Source organism: Onychostoma macrolepis, chromosome 06 (genome assembly GCF_012432095.1).
Source record: "Onychostoma macrolepis isolate SWU-2019 chromosome 06, ASM1243209v1, whole genome shotgun sequence".
Taxonomy (NCBI): domain Eukaryota; kingdom Metazoa; phylum Chordata; class Actinopteri; order Cypriniformes; family Cyprinidae; genus Onychostoma; species Onychostoma macrolepis.
Genome location: NC_081160.1, coordinates 28,786,521 through 28,799,022, shown reverse-complemented (window position 1 = coordinate 28,799,022; position 12,502 = coordinate 28,786,521). Strand labels below are relative to the sequence as shown.

The following is a 12,502-nucleotide window of genomic DNA, read 5'->3' as shown; positions in this document are numbered from 1 at the left end:
AACCGCCTCATATTGCGGCGCACAAAACGTCTGCCATCCATCAACAGATTGATGGTGAAGGGTGTTTTTAATTTCGATTTACTTTTAAGTTCATCCGCAGTGGTAAATTGAGAGAGTGAGATATTCTGAATCAGAGACAAAGCTAATCCCTTTAACCACACGGTGCATGTCAGTGTTTTTCCATCTCATCAGAAATGTCACCTGCTGAAGTGACAAGGGAGGAGAGATTGAAATGTCGTGCATGATTTATGGAACCTTTTCATGTAACACTGTTTATACGACAGTGCCGTCTTATCTGTGAATTCAGCTCGACTGATTTGCCTCCCGCTAAGAAGTAAACGAGTGACGGTGTAAACACACAATTCTGACAGGAAAATAGGACCTGTGGCCCATCCACACAATATACTCAGGCAAACACAAAAGTACTCACAATGGCCATTTGCTGGCAAATTTCTTACGAATACAAACATTAATGACAACAACAAAATGCTGACTGTAAGAAATCGATCAAAAGTTGCAAAACATGTTATAAGAGCAGTAAAACAAACCTTCTTGTTTGGTTGGTCATTTTGTCTTTACCAATTGAACTTTAAAAGTCTATGCCACATCATCAAACAGCTTTCCCCTGAACACCTTTCCTAACCTGCCACCGCAAACAAGATGTCCCACCAGCAACTCAAAAAACTAAGCCAGGTGACTTTACCTCAACAAGTCATGGGACTGAATAATTAGTTCAAAGATTTCCCTACAAGCAACAATTTTGCTTTCCCTAATACATGGGCTAAAAACAATGCCTTGCTCACAAATAGTTTTTGCAATATTTTCCACATTAAAAAAAATACATAAATTTACCACAATGTAAAAATTTGTGTGTAAAATGAATTAAAAAGTTTGAATAAAACCATTTGTATTTAATTGCTTATTTAATGTACTGAAAACAATTATGCTTTTAGAAAAAAAAAAAAAATTACTTGAATGAATGAATGAAAAGCAGTCTTAAGCACATCTTGAGTTGAACAGGGAAAGCAGTAGGGGACTCCAACACCACATTTGAATGACATCTCCAAATCCCACCGCACACCTGCATGGAAAATGAAGCTACAGTGTTGGCAGCATACCCTCGCTTGGGAGAAAAAAAACTGAAACCATTTCATCTCTAGAGATTTGTGTATTTGTGTATTGTGCATTCAGTTCATTAATGAACTAAAGGTAAAGCCCTGTGTGCATTCTTAGCCATTAAGTCAGGAATCAATAAATGTAATTTCAAAAGCTCACTGAAAATAATGAAAAGGGTCCTTAGCAGAATATTACTTTAATCATCTGAACATTTTTCAATTAATCAAAGGGAACCTTGCTTGTCAGGGTGGGCGGACAATGATTAAAAATTCTATGAGAGACTTTTACAAGGGCAGTTTCATTTCAGGTGCAGTTTGCTCTTACTGACATTCAATCAATTTGCCTAAAACAACAAAATCTGAGGAAATGCTTTACATGCTTTGAATGGAATTTATATGAATACTCTCCATACCTATATGGATATCATATATGAAGAGCCATTAACACAACACCTGTTCTTGTGTTTTAGACAGTGAAAACTGAATAATTCTATAGTTTAAAATGTTTTGCAGTTCCCAATTCATAAAGGGACATATCTTTACATATTTTGCATCCATTTTTAGACTATAAATACACTTCTACAAACACATGAATACATACATAGATTTGCGTCACCATCAGGGATATATTAGCGAAAGGGAAAACATCTCTTCTTTTGGGTCACGATGACTTAGCCAACTAGTTTCTAAGAAAGTACATCAAGAGCCCCAGAGGAGGCATTACCTCCGAGGATAATGTGTCATCACGTCTCTAAACGAAGGCCATTCTAGAAGTAAATGGGTGGTAATGAAATCATATCTCATCTCAGGGAAATCACCAGCCAAATAGGATATGGGTGAGCTGAAATGTGGTTAGCCGATAGGCACAGATACACCAGAATCTCACAGGATAGAACGGGCTAATGGCTGACCGATGTACGTTTTTCAGTGGTCTTTGCTAATATGTATAGAGAGATGGGTTACATAATATTTAACAACGATTATGGCAAATAAAATCATACACAATCAAATGACATTTATTAAAACTAATACACATTATGCGCCATTTAAAACTAATTTTAGAAGAAACACCAAAGACAAAATTGATACTAAAAAGTGACATAACTGAGTAATAAAATTTAAATTAGCTACATCACCTTGTGACATTAGAAATCAAAACATAAAAGACTGCTATTCTGAAGAGGAAAAGGCACACATATCCAGTGAGGAGGAACTAAAGTTATCCCACCTTTCCGTCATATTGATTCCCACTACGGTGAATTGAGTTCCACTCGCCACAGGAGTTCTACAGCAACGGCACTGAACAGACAGAGAAGGTCAACCTTTGATTTCTCACCATGGTTTCAAAGAATCTTCCACATAAAGAAACACTTTCCTTTTCTTTCTCTTACTCAATCAACTGGGGACAAGCTGTTTCTAATTAGTGTGATGTGCAGAGGATACATCTCTTCCCTCTCCAACCTTTACCGAGATTTCAATTGCACACAAACACGTCTGTATAGCCATTTTCTAATAATGGGTGACAAGTTGCTAAAAAGCCAAACAAAAATCACTCTTGAAATGTTTTTGCTTTCATCTCTCATGCCACACAGCAGTATGCATATTACTGTCATCATTTTCTATAATGAGACACAATTAATCATCAAAGCTGTGGCAAAGATGAATGAATTAGTTTAATCTTCTAGGAATATACATTCATGGCCAATATAATGACTTATCATTTGCCTCAGACAAAATAGATAGGAGAAAATGATGCCAGACATGAGGCACTTTTTAATCCCCAGATGACGTAGGAACAGTAGAAAATGCATTGAATAAAAATACTATGGAAGTGCATTAGAGCACGCTGGTGAACTTTGCCATGTGAAAGTTCTCTTTTCTTTCTTTCTTTTTACGATTTGCCAGCAATTATTGCTGCATCATGCTGTATGATGCATCTGCTAAATAAACTTTGACTTGCTGCCATCTTTCAGACACTTTGCCAGCTCAAAACTAATTTACTTTCCATTAGAGAAAATAAAAAGGTCAAATGCATCGATTTACTAAGGTTGCATGAGCATACGCAAATTAACTTTAGTCTTAAACCAAAGTTCTATTCATCCTACCTTTACAGAATCATTTGATTTTTATCTCTAATTACCAAGGTTCAATGCTAACACAATTTTGTCTCAATTTTCACAGTACTTCTCATTGCATTGAATTTAAACATTAATGAAGGGTTCCAGTCTAATTCAGAATAATTGAAATGTCTATGTAGACATATTTCACTGCTCTGGGATATTAAGACAGATCTGTGCTCAGAATCCTGAGTTTGAGGGTGAGGTCAACACATGGAGAAATACTGATGACTCTCAACTGTGTTCACACAACACATGAAGCAGATTTCTTCTTCCTCCGTACATATACAACACAGAGAACTTTAATACACCATTGGTTGGTTGATTTGCTAGAGAATTGTAAACACTATGCCGTTGGAAAACAATCATTAGTTGGCGGTGCAGAAATTACACACTTAACCTTTAAGGAGGCGATGGCATTCAGCTTTTAATGTTGTCATCTTTTCTAAAATTTTTGTAAAAATGATTTCATTGTTATTTATTTATCCGTTAATATAAATTATTTATTTTATTGTATTTATTTGTTTTATTTTACTTTATTTTATTTTATTTAAGTCTACCGGGGGTGGCATGGGTTGGGGTGGGTTCTAAATTTGTACAGCTGCTTTTTGTTTTATATTACTGTTCCCTGAAAAAAAAACAATTCAATAAACAGTTGTTAACAAAAAACAAAAAAAAAAAAAAACACCTTTATGGAGGCGTTAATTATCAAAACTTATCAAAAAAAATGATAATATTCCTGAATAACAGTACTATTTTTCCTTCGTAAAAATGTAGCCTTATGTTTAGACTGTGGATAATAATTGTGTTAATAGCATCAGAGAAACGGTAATTGAGTTTAAAAAGGTAAAAATTCATCAAATAAACCGAAAAATTAAAACTGACTGTCTGTTCCCTTCGGCAGTTATTTTCTGCATTTGTTCTCTGCGTCTTTACCTCTGAGGACTGGAGTTTTATTTTTCTGGTCTTGGCATTAATTTATTAACACTAGAGAGATAAATCAAACTGATAAATCCAAATAATTAACTCATATCATGTTAAATCTATCACTGCTGAAAGCAGCTTTCATGTCACCATTTAGTTTCAATGATGGAATGATGTTGATAGAAAGAAGCTGATGTAAAAGTTAAAGCTGAAATGAAATCTTTCTGCTAAAATCTAGTTGGTTATAAATAGTTCCCCAAGCTTCAAACGTCATTGTTCTAACCTCTCACGTACATAATACATATATTTAATAATTGACTCATTTGCCCCAGGACTAGGTCTTGTTGTGGCAAACACAGAATTAGATTAACCACAGTTAGGAGTGTATCTGAATGCCCTTTGAAGACTTGCCAAATATTATTAATGTGATAATAAGCGCAGCGAGAACAATACAATTATTAGAGATAACATCAGCGGCAGACTGCGATTCTGGAGTGTGAAGGACTAGAGGACTAGCAGACTCAGTCATGTGATACGCCTTTAAGTGCCTCTCTGGATTACATTAACCTCCATTAGAATAAGTACGCTGCTATGAATATGAAATGGAAAAATATGAATATGCATATGAATATGCTAATGGAGCCACAGATAAATTTAGGGATTGGGGCTTTTCAATTTTAGTGTTTATGACTAAAGCCTGACACATATTTCAAGCACACAAATGTACAAATAATTGCTTTGCGACAATGTAAACACACAAACAGAGTTATTTAAAATGTCTGTGAAATCAAAATTGATATTGTTATTCTGCCAGCTAGATGTTAACTTGTCAACTTTAACTAACTTTCTCAGCAAGATTTTCTTCAAACTGTTGCTCTGCCATGTCAGTAAGTGACCTGAAAGAGAGAACTGGCTGCAGAAGGAAACTGTTTACAGTAATGTCCGTTATATTGGCCCTTGCAGCAACGCAGAGAACATTGTGCGTATTTGGTTTGCGTTATAAATTGCAGTCTGATACAGTCCAACAATGCATGAAATCAAGCTTGCTTGGCTAGAAACGATTGCGTTCACGTACTTGCATAGAGTATATTTTGGGCCTTAGGCCAAAGCACTGCTCTTTAACCACCTTCAGTCTATAGTTTCTCCTTCACTTGAATGAACCTCAGTATTTTGTACTCGTCCACGGGGGCTTGTGCATAAAGTTTAATGGAGGATAAAAAGAGAGCACGATAAAGAGGATTTATCCAGCAGGGTCCTTATAAATAAGGCCTGTAATGATGTTCCTGTCATTATTTATGTGTGACAGGTTTCAGACAGGCACCTCGAGGGACAGCTGAGACCTTGTCTTGTCGCGGGTGCGCGGTGCCCACAGAGGGGGACTGATTGATCAGGTTCCAGAGCGCGGTCTGTCTGAGATTGAGACGTGATAGTTGGGGCAGCTGATTGATGTGTGAGCATGTATGTGTGTGAGAGAGAGAATTCATCAAGACAAGAGGCTGAACAGACAAACCAAGGGTGCTGTGTGTAGATATGAAACTTAAATTTACAATGAACATTCACTTACAGCACTGCTCTTAGGATTTACAGATTTAACCTACTAACCTACAAATTTAACATTTCAACTATGACTTTAAATTATTAAATACTATTATGTGTATATACAGTAAATGGACACACATACATGTATATATTTAAAAAATATTTGCATTGTATGTATGTGTGTGTGTGTGTGTGTGTATATATACACAGTAGTCAACATTTGAAGTGGATCAAAAAGATCAAAAACCTTATATCATTAAAAATCTATTTAAAGGGGTCATATGATGCTATTTTAAAGATCATTATTTTGTGTATTTGGTGTAACAGAATATGTTGACATGCTTTAATGTTCAAAAAAGCCCCTCCTGCCAACAAGTGCAGTCTGCTCTGATTGGCCAACTGACCCAGTGCATTGTGATTGGCCGAACACCACAAGCAGGCTTCGGCAGTGTAACGCCCCTTTCCATAATCACGAGCTTCAGCTTTCAAAGTAAATATAAAGACATGTCCTTAGATTTACAATCAGTTCAAGCCCGAAAGGGGAACAGAATCCCGTGACAGCCACAGTGAAGCTCGTATGTGTTTGCACACAAGCTGCGATTAAGAAAGCTGACTCCACTGTGATGTGTGACCCTGTCTCTCTCTCTCTCACACACACACACGACGCGCAAAACTCCGCATTTGAACAGTCAATAGCAAACACTTAAACTAATAACAAAACATACTTACAGTCGCTGATTCAGAAGTGCCAGATTGTCATAGCAAAGTCAGAATTACCTCCTCTCCTAGGTTCACGAAACTGTCGTCCATAAAATGTGTTGCACAAATTCGAATATCTGGGTTGTGCTGTTCTGTTGTAAGTTATCTGTTGTAATGCATCTACTTTCGGAAGGCCAAATAAAGTGCTTTTGCTTTCGCATAGAAACACAGCGTCTCCCTGACAGAGAGGGGTCTGGCTGCAGACCGTGGGCGAGTGGAACGCCACTCTCGAACAGGCAATACGTCACCTCCACTTGAATTAATCAAGATGGCGTCGCTGTGAGTTCTTCGAACTTTAACTCAGGTAATTTTATCTTATCATCGCTACAATGGCGAACTGACGCTGTCTTAACATGCAGTGCAAGCAGAACACACAGGGCTTGGGTGAAATTACGCACAAAAGGATGAATAAACACAATGGAATTATACATTTCTGGCGAGCAATGTTGATGTCTTTCCAATGTTAGCTGATGTTGCATGACGGCTAGCATAGGCGTAACCTGTTTTGTTGGCTTGTGTTAAAATAACGTAGTGAATAATGGACATGATCGTTTTGTATGTGTATGCATTTAGCGTTTGTTGTATAACGTTAAAAAGTCATATGAAGAGGTTGTTTTCACATTTAATTTTTCACTCACTTCCAGGGATAGGATTATATGGAGGATGGAGCACTCGTCACATTTTAAATGTATGTTGCCACCCTAAAATACAAAATCATTTTACATGGGACATTGACACGTAAGTGTCTAGTATTCCTATTTAGTATTCCTAAATATCACAAACATAGTGTTTACTTTCTAAAATGTATAGAATGTTACATTGGTAGTTGAAATATGTATAGTTAAAAAAAACAAACATGAACAAAAGGCAGAGGCCCTCAAAATGTGTATTTTAAACCTACTGCTATGTTTTAATGTCTGTAGTGCAAATTGCTGGGGGAAAAAATAAAAGACAGCGATGTCGTGTCATAAACCGTAAAAGCTTAGTTTATTATTATTAATGCCAAGGTAAAATTACCAAAGATAAAATTACAGAAAATATCAACATTGCTTACAAAGAGGTGACTATATGCAAAGCACCATTTATATATGATTATATAGCAATTAATAAATATTACAAAACGAAAGCTTTAACAAAATAAATGAAAAAGATGACGTTTTAAAAGTTTGCCCGGACCAACATGGCGGCCGCGTCGCTAGTGTAAGTGACGTATTTTCACAGGAAGTCTTGCCCGGACCAACATGGCGGACGCGTTACTCGTGGAGGTGACGTATTTTCGCTCTGCAGCCAAACCCTCTCGTCTTGCCCTGACATGGCTGCATCAACACTACCGCGGTTACTGAAACCACGCCTTCTTTCTTTGCGTGAACATTTGGGTGGCATTACACAAATATTTCCACACCGTGACGTAGACATGTGGGGGTGTGTTTGAATGAGCCATTAACTTCTGATGTTCATTCATGTTTATTTCGTGCTATAACTAGTAAAGATGAAGAGATGATCGGTTCATGTGCTGCTTGAACTGAGGTGCTACAGCGATCTGTCACACATTAAAGAGCCACAAAACAGTATTTATTGTTTGAATTTCTTTAAAAAAAAAAATAAAAAAGTGACAAAATTTGAACTCAGACTTTTTCATACCAAAAGTAACCTGCTCTGTCTTGTATGTCGGCGCGTTGTCAGTGTCCTCTTTGCTCTGTGATGTATTTTTCACTGCATGAGAACATGATGTGTGGCGTAAAAGTGCCATGGTTTGTCAGACGAAGCAACAGTAACTAAGGGGGTCTTTGCAAAGGGTCAATTTAGAGTAGCAGGAGATTGCTGGCTCAGGTTCTGAGATGACAGCATGAACATCTTTCTTACTGTAGAAAATGACATCTGGAGTTTATGCTTGACTGCAGGGTCAGAATTAGCATGCTGCCCATTGCGAGCGTTTATTTTACTTTGCTTGGCTGTAGAATCTGGTAAAATAGATTAAAATGGTTATTAATAAATAAATAATAATTTACTAATAATTGGATAATTACCAAACTAAAAATTTGAAAGATGCTTGATGCTTCCATGGGTCCTTGGCAAATTGGTATATGATGCAAAGTCCTATCTTTGAATGGATTTCAACATAAAAATCCTGAAATGGTAGTTTCTTGATGGTCGCACGCATGATATTTCATAAAATGGACATCATCAGACAAAGTTTGTTTGTTTATTATGATGGAAATATAAATACAAATTTTATACAGGATTACAAAACACTTTGGAAATCATGCCAAATAGTGCAGAAAAAACAAATTTAGGGTAATTTCAAAGATGTTTCCAAAACAGCAGTTATGGCCAGACAGTCGCACCACATGATATTTTGACACTTTGAATAACAGAAAAATTACAAATAACTAATGTTTTTTGAAAAGTTAAAATGAGTACATAAATGGTAGAGTACATAAATGGTATACTTCATATATATGGCTTCATATGTATCTTTTTATGCATTTAAAACAATTTTTAACTGAAAAAATGCAATCGGACAGAGAATTTAGGCATATATGATATATTGCAATAACTACATAAATGTAGAATGTAGGCTACACATGCTTGAAAATCACAGAAATCGTGTGTTTTTATATGCCTCTTTTAATTTTGTAAATGAGCTATAAATGTATGTGCTATTACTTTCAGGGGGTTTTTTTCATTAGTGGTAGAAAAACTGATTAAATCACACAACAGAAAGAGTACAAAACATTACCCATTGCCCAGCATGTTATGCAATCCATAGAGCAGGTAATAAAAGATGCTGAGAAGTCTAAGAAAATGTATTATGAATTTGACAAGACATTTTCGTGAAGGAAGGTTTGAATTTTCCATAGTAATTATATTATTCACCAAAGTACCATAGTTAAAGGCCATTTAAAGTAAAATTCAAACTCACCCAATCATTCTCCAGAACAACTGATCCAAAACTATGCCAATCCTCCTACTTCACCTCAAACATGTGAAGGTATCATGCAACTTAATACTACTTTTAAATGCTTTCTGTCAGTAATTTTCTGGTCTCTTATCTGTCATGGTTTCCCTCGTACAACCCAAATTGTCCTTTTTCACCTGGAGCTCAGATAACTAAACGCCAGCCATCTTAAAAACGTCCTAAATAAAACTCAAGCGATATAATATACATATTAATTATGTTTTGTGAATATACAGTCCCTTCCAGCAGGTGTTCAAATCTTCGAACCGATTTTAACGCATCCCCACATGTGAAGTTGAGCGTGAAAAACTGGCGCCATCGCGACACTTCCGGCAACGCACGCTGGCTCCATATGGCGTCGTTTTGCGTGGCCGTGCACGTGAGAGAAATGTTTTATTTGACCGTCTTTTGGGAATAAAGACAAGAACAACATGAATAAATAACAAAAACTTTTGATTAAAAGATTTTTTTTTGTACCAGCCTGGGAGACTGTATAGTTATAAATTGTCAAATAAATGATAAAATTGCAAATTTAAAGTTTTTCATACAGGCCCCATATTTACTTTACTAAGTTCTATGTTAGTAGTCTAAGCATATAAAATTCTTAAATATGATCAATTCATAAGTTAAATTTACTGTAAGCTTTAGTAAATAAACTAGTCAAGTTATCAGTCTCATTTTGAGGCTCTAGCTAATTCCTCCATCACTGGGGTCATGGCATGGGTCTTTAGTGCTAATAGGGTTAATTGGAGTATACCATCGCTCCAGACAGGGCACACCCGGCGGTGTGTCTCTCGGGCGGTTGATGCACGTCAGGAGCAGAGGGCAGGTGCGATCACTCCCGTGGCGGCCTGACCTGTCGCCCAACGGTGAATTATTCCACACCAGCCGCGGCAGAACAGTTTAGAGGTGATGAATCGCCCCGGTGCTTGGCAGGCGGTGTGAATTTCATTTCCCCCCAACCAGCGGGTGTCTCGTTTTTCCCCCACGACGTGCAGAAACTCTGTTCCTATTGAGCCAGAGCGCGTCCTTTTTGCCACGTGTCTCCCACTGACAGTTCTATTACAAAGAAAAATGAACAGGAGACATTAACCGTGCTGTCCTGCCACGGTGCCTTCTGAAAACTACCTGTGAATAGAGCAACTGCTGCAGCCGTAGTGCCATCAGGTTATTAGATTAAAGCAATCAGCCACTCGAGGCAGTGTGTTACAGTGATTTTACCACGGGTAGGGGTGTTCTTAGACACAATCTGAGGTAAAATCATTGCCTTGTGTGAATTACTGCAATATGATAGAACACACCGATGTTCAATCAATGCATTTATAATTCATAATAATTAGTATAAACCATTCTTACACCAAGTCACACCATAGCCAGTTCAATAGTCAGTGCACTAGCCTGTCCCATTAAAATTTAATGCTCCCAAAAAATTCCTAGGGAGTGCACCTTGTACACTTTTGTACCATATTTACCTCTAACGTGTGCATATTAGTACCACAAAGGTATACAACTTAAATGTACACATGTACACATTAAATAGCTTTGAAAGATGACAGCTTCTGTACATTTTTTTTAGGACAGGAATAGTACAGGTAAAAGGTAATAATAAAAGCTGGTAGGCTATTCCTAATTCAGCCCGCAATCACTTCCGGAAATGTCATCATGTTTCAGGTAATCATGTTGCTGGAACTCTGAATCTTCAGTGTCTCTGTGTTTAGTAAATGAAGACCCTTGCCAGATCCTCATGAATACCAATCTGCACCGCACTCTCCCCTGTGCACTCAAATGCACAATTTATGGCCTGTGGTTTACAGAACTATAATGTCAAGGAACCTGTATGGATAAAGATCCATATCATTCATATTTTAGATTCTGTAAAAATGTTTACAGGGACAATGATTTGACTTAACAATATGTTTATTTACTCTACCTGCTCTTGATTTCCCTTACAAAATTGCAGTGGAAGCATGGCCTGTGTATAAATATGCTACTACTGCTATATCATCTAAATAGCAAAAAAAAAAAGTCTAAATTTACTTGAATTCTCCCTACATGTCACACAAAAAATATATATATTTTTAAAATAATATTATATTATATTATTTTAAAAATATATAATTTTTGTGTGACATGTAGGGAGAATTCAAGTAGATTTAGACACTTTTTTGCTATAATATAATATAATATATATTTATTTTAGTTAAAAATACTGAAATACTAATACTGTGAAAATTATTACTATTTAAAATAACTGCTTTTTAAATATAATTTTAAATGAAATTTATTCCTGTGATGGCAAAGCTGAATTTTCAGCATCATTACCCAGGTTTTCAGTGTCACATGATCCTTCAGAAATCATTTTAATATGCTGATTTACTGCTCAAGAAATACTGTTTTTAAGTACTTCAAACTTTTGAACTGTAGTGTACATCAGTATATTTCTCACATCACCACTGTTGGCATTGTGTATAACACTGGGTCACTAAATCCCTGGTTGTCCCTGTAATATTAGAGATCAGAGTTGGAGATAGATATCCTAGTGGACTGCCATGTTGTTGTTGACACACATCTCATTTGGGAAGGAGGCCTTTCCTTCAGCATTATGATTACTTGCATCTCTTGGGCCAAAGTTTGATTATAAAAGATATTTGTGCAGCTGCCTAAAAACACCTTTCTGCCGATCATTATCTGCACTCTATTCTTCCTTCATGCAAAATGCTGCTTCATATCACAAAACCTTAGGCATAGCATAATTTTCACTTACACTATCAAAAACATGAATTTAATTGTACGAGCACGGTATATCTGTGACAGTGCAGGGCCCTGAGGTCAATGGTGCCCTCTGGACAGGTGAGCTAGTTGGTTTGTATGTTAATTCATGCCTGTGAGACAGGATTAAATTTGAATGAATTTTGTTTCTCATTTTGCTGCCTAAATCAAGCAAATTAATAAAGCTAATAAATAATAAAGTCAAATTAATATCAAATTAATAAATATTAAAGCAAGTTCTAAGAGAAAGGGGATTGAATAAATATTAATTTCAATTTGTTATTAGATACTAAGGTGTATTATAAAAAGTTGAAATTGAT

The 12,502-nt window shown here is 36.4% G+C and overlaps 1 long non-coding RNA gene across 3 annotated transcripts in view; it reads right to left on the bottom strand.

Annotated features, from left to right (window-relative positions):
• LOC131542654 (uncharacterized) overlaps positions 1-12,502 on the bottom strand; it is a 73,357-nt gene that overhangs the window by 58,148 nt on the left and 2,707 nt on the right. Inside the window, exons 2-3 of one of the 3 annotated variants that reach the window (XR_009271756.1) lie at positions 10,171-10,472; positions 8,756-9,818 (exon numbers count right to left, since the gene is read on the bottom strand). This is a non-coding gene — a long non-coding RNA (uncharacterized LOC131542654). Of the gene's footprint in view, positions 1-8,755; positions 10,473-12,502 lie in introns of those variants that run through there. The other 2 variants (XR_009271757.1, XR_009271758.1) reach the window with 2 other exon arrangements.